Genomic DNA, 10,999 nt, shown 5'->3' on the forward strand with positions numbered 1-10,999 from the left:
GCTGTAGTTGTCGCACCTAGCGACATAGGCTGCGATCTCTTTCTTCATCTTAGTCCACCAAAAACAGGTTTTCAAATCTTGGTACATCTTGCTACTACCCGGATGGATAGACAATTTGGACGAATGAGCTTCATCTAATATTTGATTTCTAAGCTCACGGTCTTTTGGTACCACAAGTCGGTCCTCAAACCATAGTACACCCTTTTCATCTAATTTGAAATGTTTGGTTTCTTGCTCTTGCATCTTTCTCTTGATGTGACTTATACCTACATCTATCTGCTGTAGCTCTATGATCTTGCTCTCTAGTGAACAACTAATCATGATATTGTGCAGTACAACAGGATGTAACAAATTGAAGCCATCTTCTAACAATGCTTCCACAGTGTTACAATGAGACTTTTGACTGAGTGCATCTGCTACAACATTGGCTTTCCTAGGATGGTAATGCACTTCCAAATTGTAGTCCTTAATCAGCTCTAGCCATCTTCGTTGTCTCATGTTCAGCTCTGGTTGGGTAAAAATATACTTGAGACTTTTGTGGTCAGTATATATATGACATACATTGCCCAACAAATAATGTCTCCATATCTTTAATGCATGAACAACTACTGCAAGTTCTAAATCATGTGTGGGGTAGTTGACTTCATGCTTTCTCAACTGCCAAGAAGCATATGCAATAACTCTTCCTTCTTGCATAAGCACACACCCCAAACCTATACCTGATGCATCACAAAATACATCAAAAGGCTTCTCAATGTCGGGTTGTGCTAAAACAGGTGCTGTAGTTAACAGAGTTCTGAGGGTGTGAAAAGTTGCTTCACATTCTGGTGTCCATTTGTACTTCTCATCTTTCTGAAGTAGTCTGGTCATGGGCTTAGCTATCTTTTAGAAATCTAGAATGAAACAACGATAATATCCTGCTAACCCTAGAAAACTCTGAACTTCATGAACCAAAGTTGGGGCCTTCCAATCCATGACCTCTTGTACTTTTGATGGGTCTACAGAGATTCCATCACTTGATAAGATATGACCTAAGAAAGGTACTTTACTCAACCAAAATTCACACTTGCTAAATTTTGCATATAGCTTATGCTCCCTCAATCTGGATAGAACAATCCTCAGATGCTCTTCATGATTTGCCTCGTTTTCCGAATAAATCAATATATCATCGATAAACACGACCATGAACTTGTCAAGCTTAGGCATGAATACCGAATTCATCAGGTACATGAAGTAGGCAGGAGCATTTGTTAGTCCGAAAGACATAACCAAATACTCATATAAGTCATACATAGTGGAGAAAGCAATCTTAGGTATATCCTCTGGCCGAATCTTTATCTGATGATAGCCTGATCTCAAGTCAATCTTGGAGAATACCTTTGCCTTTGCCAACTGATCGAACAAGATGTCGATGTGAGGCAACAGGTATTTGTTTTTAATAGTCATAGCATTGAGTGGCCTATGATCCACACACATTCTCAAGGACTTGTCCTTCTTTTTCACAAACAATGCTAGATAGCCCCATGGAGATGAACTAGGTTGAATAAGACCCTTGTGCAACAGATCCTATAACTGGATTTTAAGTTTTGCTAACTCATTTGGTGGCATTCTATACAGCCTTCTTGAGATAGGTGCCATACCTGGCACTAACTCAATCTTAAATTCCACATCCCTATCAGGTGGTAAACCTGGTAACTCCTCTGGAAATACATCCAGAAACTCACAAACCACAGGGATATCACAAAGGGTAGTGGTGTGGATAGCACAAGCTAAATGTTGGAGTTCAAAATTTTGGGAGAGTGGTACTAGAAAAGCATTCCCTCCCTTGGGTTCTCTCAACATAATAGTACGAGTGCTAGTGTCAATGAGAACACCATGATCCTTCATCCAATTCATGCCTAAGATTACACTTATTGATAACCCGAGCAATATTATCAAATCTGTTATGTACTCCCTCCCTTGTATAGAGATGAGCACATTTTTTACTGTCTTATTTGTAGAAATAGTAGCCCCGTTGAACTTATATTATAACCACCCTTGCTTACTTCAATTATTTTTTGATCATGTCTAGATGCAAATGCTTGACTCATAAATGAATGAGAAGCTCCCGAATCAAATAAAACAATAGCGGGATGCTTGTTGATAAGAAACATACCATCCGTGACAACTTCTCCTACGGGCACTTCCTCAACAGCGGTATAGTGCACGTATCCCGGACGTGCCCTTGTGTTCGCCTGCCTCTGATTGTTCTGATTCTGGTTGCCATTCTTCTTTGGGTGGGGGCATTCTTTGGCCCAATGCCCCACTTGATTGTAGTTGAAACAGGGTTGATTACTCCTAGGTCCTATGGAGCTTCCCTGACCGCCATTTCCTTTGGGTAAGGCGATAATGAATGCCTTACGGAACACTTTCTGAGGCCTGTCGTTCTGAGCTTTTGGGGGTGGAGGCCTCAACTTGGGTGCAGGTGGATGGAACTGTGGCCTAGCTGTTATAGGAGCTTTGGACTGTGAAGATCCGGAGGCACCTGCCTCAATTGCCCTCTTGCGGCCCTTAGCTATCGCATGCATGTTATTGTGGTTTTCCTGGGTCAAAGCATCACTAATAAACTCGTTGTAAGTGGTGCACTTGGAATTGGCCATGGTCTTCATCAGCTTTGTGCCCAGACCCTGCTTGAAGCTCTCTATCTTCTTCTCCTCGGTATCCACAAAACCTGGAGCATACCTAGATAGGTTATTGAACGCATGCATATATTCTGTGAGGGTCTTTGTCCCTTGTGTGAGCCTCATAAATTTAGCCGCCTTCATGCGCATTAGGCCTGGGGGAATGTGATGTCCCCAAAAAGCCAACTTGAACTGCTCCCATGTTACTCGCGCATTAGCAGATAGAGAGGACAAGAAATGTGTCCACCAGATCCCTGCTGGTCTCTGCAACTGATGGGACGCATGCTCAGCCTTCAGGTGCTCAGTGACTCTTAGCAGACGAAACTTCTGCTCAATGGTGTTAAGCCACTCATCCGCCTATAGTGGTTCCTCTGCCACCTTGAAGATAGGAGGCTTCGTATCCAAAAATCCATTGAATGTACTGTGCTGATTTGGCTTGGGCCCTTGTTGCTGTGGGTGGCCACGAGCGGTGTTCTATGCGATGAGGTGCAGAGCTTCCTCCATTGTCCTTTGGCTTCCCAAGAATTGGGCAAAGAACTCCTAAGCAGACGGCGGTGGTGGTGGTGGTAAGTCATCGCCGTTGCCATCATGGCTGCTACTAGCTCCTACACAGGTGCAAGTCGTCTGTGAAGTTGCAACAATAAGCGATTATTGGTTGATGTCAAAAGATTGCAGATGAATTTATAATCATGCCAAACTAAAATTACTAGAGGCAATCTCAAATTCATACAATAAAAACAAAGGCATAATAATTCATGCTTGCAATATGACACCACCAATTTGATCACTTATCGGGCTCATAGCACGTTAATATTCAAATTATGATCTCTAATAAATCAACTAGAATTTGCATTAGCGTTTAACCAAACGTGCGATAGTCATGCAATTAACAATATTACATGATAGTCCAGTCCCAACACCAAATTCAAACTACAGGTCCATTACATAACCAACGATGATACATTAAGCACTTCTACCAAGTACTACACTATCTAATCCTCATCATGATCACTATCAAGGTCAGAGATAGGATCATCTCCTTCCTCAGGCTCCACTTCTTCCTCTTCCTCGTCCACATCTTCCTCCATATTTGGACCATCTTCTTCCCCATCAAGGATTGGGTTCAGCTGGTTGTTCAAATAGTGCACTTCATGCTGAAGGTTCATCACTTGAAGTTGAGCCTGTGCAAGTTGCTGACGTAAGCCCCTTTCGGCATGGTCCTAGGCATTACTCATGTCACGGTGCCTATCCCGTTCTATCCTTACTGCAGTGGCATAGTTTTCTGCTGCATCTCGCTGGCGTCTAGCTACAGACACCTTAGCACGGGCGGCCTCCAACTGCTCCCGTAGTCCTGCAAGTAACGCTTGATCATTAGCTCTTGCTTCTTGGGCTGCTGATCCACTTGCTCCATTTGGGCATGGAGAGTGCCCAAAGCTGCATAGGCTTGGTCAGATTCCCATTGGGCTTTACTTGCGGCTTTCTTTTGCTTGCGCACACACTTCTTGAGCTTGCGTTGTGCGGCTTCAGCTCTCATGAGCTTGTCCATGCAAGTGGTGTATGATTCTTGCCAAAAATCCCTGGTGTCCTGGCGTGCACAAAACATCTTCATCACCACAAACATGGCACTCATAGCGGGGTTAGAGCTGTTTGCCCGCTCATCCCGATCTCGGATCAATGCATGTTGGTTGCATTGTTCCCATATTGTGGTGGATGGATCCACCCAAGGAAACATACTCGCTGCATTGCCGGTAAGTGCATCCCCATGCTGCTGGTAGATTTGACTCAAAACCTCAAAGGCCACTACTTGGGCAGCCTCCCAAGGAGATTTCCCTTCTGATTCTGCTTTCCACTCCTGCCAGAAGGGTGCTTGGGTGTGGGCTGGTATAGTTAGCCACACCTCGTACATTGGTTGTCCCTCCAAGTACTCTTCATTCCAATGATAAAGGGGCGGTTCATGGTACCCCACAAAGTGCAAAACTCTCCACAGTAGTGTAGGCATTCCGAAAACCATCAGGAAATTCTCACATCCAGTTGGTGCTGCCATCTATACCATCAACATGTACAACTTTGTGTGAGATAAGGCCATAATGGATAAGAGTTACATAACTGAGTAAGAAATTTATAAGGGGAGGAACAATGTGATTATTTGAATGATAATTATCATGATGCATGCTCATTCCGTACGTCCTCACAAACTTAGGAAAAATTATTTCTAACGGTAGACACTGTGGCATACATACGTTCTCTCATATATAGCGTAACTAGTCGAGCTACATGTTTCGTTGTTAGTGTACCTACATAAGAGTTTCATTTCAGCCCATCCCATAATTAAATATACAGAATGTAAATCTAAATACTTCCATATATGTATACCCACACATATACATCCGTATCAAAGCTACCCGATAACAGTTTATACCCACAATTAAAGACGCACCACATACACATGCAAGCATGCATACATAGTCGTACCAAAGCTAACTCTCCCCGACCGCACGCTCACATCTTACGGTCATGTCACTCATCAACTTACCTTGGCGTAGAGGCATTTGATCCATACATTATCATTCAAATGAATGGCATCCATACAATAGCACGCCGTATGGACGACGAAAGTAAAAACCCCCATGTTAGTACTTAAATAGTCACCTAATAGTCCTTAATTTGGGCATAAGGAAAGTGATCACTGGCACACTTTAGATTTCAAATACCTATTTATATAGCTATCAGTTGCTAGAAAAGGTTTTGGAAATACACATGTGACAATTAACGTTGAATCTTGCTCTGATGCCAGCTGTCATAGAACCGACCAATTTATAAGAGTACAAGTACAATGGCAGCCTGCAAGCAGTCGCACTGTCATACTTGAACCCATATAAACCCGGTAGTCCATCGAGTACCACGATGGGTCTCGATAAACGATTTACAACAACCAAGATCGTACATGATTCAACATGCATGTCACATATTACATAAAGTTCACAAATACATTTCCATCATCAGAGTATGAAACAAAGTTATTATAAACCAAGTTTAATGGATAAAAGCGGAACCAAATTAAGTTTGAAAGTAGAATTTGCCAATATAGTTTGATACAATGCCAACATACGATCATAGTCCACAAAAGCATGTAGAGGGATTAATAAAGAAGCCTACCTGAGGCTTACTCCTCATCCACAACGGGATAGAAGCAATTCTTGCAATAACCATGATAAACAGTGTCATCTACAACAATGGGAAAATAAACCCTGAGTACGAGAAGGTACTCAGCTAGACTTACCCATCATAAACCAGAAATAAAATGACTCCAAGGATCATGCAAGGCTGTATAAGTGGATGTAGCTTGACAACATTTTGCATAAAAAGCAATTAACTAAATTATACAATTATAATTCTGTTATCAAGTTACTTATGACTATCCATCTCTAAATTAGCAACTATCATATGCCAAATAGGTGGAATATCATTTTAATAGCATACAATAGTAACCATAGCAGGTATTGTAATTCCATGTTCATTCGAACCATCATATTCCATAGTACAATTAATACGATGTTGGGACTAGCCAAGTTTCTCACTATCCAGGAGAGACGGCAATTCGAATCGATTTCAACCAGCTGGGAATTTATTCCTAACACAAACCTAGGCAGACCAGATCATTAGTCGCCTTAGGTCACCTTTTGTACAACTCAGGTACACATTTCGCGGGTTCGTACCGCGCCGCACAATCGGGGACACCAAATGCCAGGATGTTCAGGCCTAGCCTGCCCTTGGGCTCAGTCTGGCTCCCCGCAAGGAGCGCACAACAGAATGGGGCCCGGCCTAAGTTGAGTTACTCAGCTTTGCGGTCGGAACGAGTTATCCGGCCAGCTAAGTGATAGGCATGCGTTCAATCTTGTCAGAAGCACCAACAACGGTACGGTCCTTAATCAGCATAGATGGAATCACATGAGTCAACCTACCATAGACTCTGCCCGGCCTTGATTTACTTTTATCACATGGTTCTTTTCCATGATAGCAAATATAGCCAACCGTGCTTCGGTATCGACCTATATCTCGCAGGTGACAGGAAATCACCCGACTTCTACCGGTCTAAGTATGGCTAAGCATATATTCGATCCTGGACCTATATAGGGTTGAAGGTAGTATTTCTAGACAAGGAATTTATATGCATCAAGTGGTTCCAATCAACTCTTAGAACCTAATGCATCAATCATAAAGGACTCAAGTAATATTTTGTAAAATATTGGGAGACTTAAAAATGCTCCGGGGCTTGCCTTTCAGAAAGGAAGTGGGGCAGTGATCAGGGCACTCTGGAAGCCCTTCTGGGCTCTGCTCCTCTTCTTCGGGAACTGTAGCTTGAGGAATCTCCTACTGGTCCCCTTCCTCTCCTTCGTTGAACTTCAGCAACGTTATCTCTTCCATCGATCCTAGATGCATGAATATGGCATAAGATATTGCGAATGCATACATGCCGACAAGTATAGTACGATGCTACATGAAGAATACATTCTTGTAAGTATTCTTCACAGCATGGTGTTAAAGTAATAACAAGTGTATCATGTTTTACTAAGTATGTGTATATCTCTTCTTAATTACTCAATCAAACACTTCAGCAATTCATGTTCTACACTACAAAACCGCAGCTAATTGTTTTACTCATAACTGGAGTTCTACTTGTCCAAATGCTGTGATCATGGACTTTCTGGAAAGCTTATAAAATTGTCCACAGCTCTTATTTAATCACCAAAAGCTAATTCACACTTTAACTTAACCAAAACAGACAATCAATCCAGTGCTGTCCAGAAATTCCAGAGAGCAAGCATTTTGGAATACTAACTTTAAACAGCTGTAACTCCTAAACCCTTTGGCCTATTGCTCTGAAATTTTAACACAAGATACATGAAGAAGTTATCTACAACTTTGTTATTAACCATTTTTACAGCAAACATCATTTTTACTATGCAACACACCAAACCACAGAATCTGTTCAAAACCCTTTTCACCCGAATTATAAAGCAACAATATTTCTACTACATGTAAGCATTCAAATTTTTGACAACACCAAGTTTACCAACAGTTCAAGAATACCAAATATACTCAAGAAAACATAATGGTAAAGCCCAAGCTATTTATTTAAATGTCTTTATTATTTTATTTAAATACTTAGGTTAAATAATAAACATATACTAAATGTACACCATAAATTGTTAGAAATTTACAATGGCTTACTAGTGCTACCAATAGACTACTGTAAAAGTTTCATGTCATTTTACCAAGTAAAACATCCTATGCAAAAATGACAAGGCAGAAAGGCTTAAAATAGCATAAATAGAAAACCCTAGTGAAAAGTGTTAAGCAATAGATTTTATATTTTTCTTAGCATCCATATGGTACTAGGACAACCTCCAACAAATTTCATGAATATTTGTGTGACAGAACCGCCCAATTTATACAAGATCTAGTACGGCTGTCCCCGCTTAACACGTTGACACGCGCATACTCTCACTTATATAAACCCGGTAGTCCGCCGAGTGTCACGCAGGACCTCGGTAAATCAACTTCACAACCAAGATCGCGTGATTAAGCAAATACACATCACATACACAGAGTTGCAGCGGAAATAATATTACAATTAGGTTCATAAATAATAATACAAGTTTGGATTTCAAAACCGATTAGTGAAAACAACATTGCTTTCGAAGGATTTCATTAATATGAGTTCCAAATACATTTCTAGCATAAGTGACATCCTCAGACAAAAGCATGTAGATGAGAAGTGAATATAGAGTCACCGAGCCCACCGGTGGTTAGCCACCATCCTCAGCAGGTCAAACCTTACCTGCAACATGGTGGGATAAACCCTGAGTACTCGAATGTACTCAGCTAGACTTACCCGTCATAACCAGAAATAAAATTGACTCCAAGGAGTATGCAAGGCTTTATAAGTGGAGGTAGCTTGACAACAATTTGCATAAAAAGCGATTAACTCAATTATACAATTATAATTCTGTCATCCAGTTAATTATAACTATCCATCTCTAGATTAGCAACTATCCTGTGCCAAACATGTGGTATATCTTTTTAGAGCATACAATAGTAACCATAGCAGGTATTGAAATTCCAAATTCATTCGAACCATCATATTCCATAACACAGTTACTACGATGTTGGAGCTAGCCAAGTTTCTCACTATCTGGGAGAGATGGCGATTCGAATCGATTTCAACCAGCTGGGAATTTATTCCTAACACACACCCAGGCAGACCAGATCAACGGTCACCTTAGGTCACCTTTGGTACAACTCAGGTACACATTTCGCGGGTCCATACCGTGCCGCACAGTCTGGGACACCAGATGCCAGGACGTTCAGGCCTAGCCTGCCCTTGGGCTCAGTCTGATCGCCCCCCGCAAGGAGCGCACAACAGAACGGGTCCCAGCCTGAGTTGAGCTACTCGGCTTCATGGTCGGAACGAGTTATCCGGCCAGCTAAGTGATAGGCATGCGTTCAATCTTGTCAGAAGTTCCAACAACGGTACGGTCCTTGATCGGCACAGACGGAATCACATGAGTCATCCTACGCATAGACTCCGCCCGGCCTCGATTTTCTTTTACCCCATGGTTCTGTTCTACGATAGCAAATATAGCCAACCGTGCTCTGGTATCCACCTATATCTCGCAGGTGATAGGATATCACCCGACTTCTACCGGTCTAAGCATGGCTAAGCATATATTCGATCCTGGACCTATACCGGTTAAAGGTGTAATATCTGGACAAGGAATTTATATGCATCAAGTGGTTCCATTCAACTCTTATAACCTAATGCATCAATCATAAATACGTAAGTAAACATTTGTAAATTACTGGGAGACTTATAATGCTCCGGGGCTTGCCTGGGATCCAACACAAGTCAATTCAGTTAGCTTGCACCGTCCTGGTGACATCTCAGGTCCTAGCACTTGCTTAGTCCTTCCATCTTCGGGATAGATCCACCGAACACCGTCTTCGGGTTTGACTCCACATCACATCCTTCACGTGGTTCATCTAGCGTACCTAAATGAGATGCAAGATGCATGTGTATGAATACATGGAAGTGCAATAGACAATGCATCGCAGGCAGTAAGTAAGACAAGCACAAGGTTACGTTAACATGCACAAGCACTTCGCATTGCTTACTATAAATATCGCACAATTTATCATGCCACGATAGCAAAGAAGATGAAAACACCAAGCATGACACAAGTTTCCCAAGATCTCAGGTACTCTAACTCAACCATCATCAAAGGTATGAGCCACACTTAGCAATATACAAGCAAACGACTATAATTGGAATCTATCAATTTCTGGACATGCAAACAACAGCTACAAGATTTAGCTATAACTGGAGTTACACAAATCCAAATGACTTGCAAGAAGACATTATGGAAAGCTTATGAAATTATCTACAATTCATATTTAATCATCTTAGCATGATTCTCAAGTTAACTAAGTCAAATATACTCATTTACAGAAACTGGTCTAAACAAGACAGAGAGTAATCAATTCTGTAACCCAACTTTAAACAGGCATAAATCACAAACTACTTGGCCAAATACCACCAAATTTTAACAGAATCTAGATACATGAATTATCTACAACTTTGTTATTATCACCAAAAGCTCATTCAAATCCTAACTAGATCAAACACTAGCATCTTTCAGATCTGCTCAGAATAAAATCAAAACTTGATAGAGGACTTAAAAGTCATGTGACTCCTAAACTATCAGGCCTATGGTCTTACAATTTGAACACAAGCAATATTATGAAATTTTATACAACTTTTGTATTCACTACAACCATAGCAAACATCATTTACACCATGAAAATAATTGCACAAGCAAAACTGCAAATCCAGCCCAACAGCAGTGGTACAGAAAACTGATAGAAACTTCAGAGAAGCATAACTGGAGTTCTAGACCTCCAACAAACATGAACCTTAACTTTTTGAAAAGCTTAGGAAGTTACCTACAACTTTCTTATTCTCATATTAAGATGATTCTACAGTTAGAAGGGTCAATTAATCCAATAATTGCAGCTCTGTCAAAAACATAGACAGAAACTGACATGCCACTTTAAACAGCTATAAATGGAGTTATATATGTCCAATAAATGTGGTTCTAGACTTTTTAGAAAGCTTAGCAAATTATAAACAACTTTGTTGTAAACACCTAAAGCTAATTCCACCATTAAGAAGGCCCCACAGTAAGAACAAGGAAACCCTGTCTGGGTTTAGGCAGAAACAGCCACAGAGATTTAAGCAATTATAACTCAAGATCTACTTAGCCAAAAATCATTATATT

The sequence above is a fragment of the Miscanthus floridulus genome, chromosome 1, assembly GCF_019320115.1.
Source record: "Miscanthus floridulus cultivar M001 chromosome 1, ASM1932011v1, whole genome shotgun sequence".
Taxonomy (NCBI): domain Eukaryota; kingdom Viridiplantae; phylum Streptophyta; class Magnoliopsida; order Poales; family Poaceae; genus Miscanthus; species Miscanthus floridulus.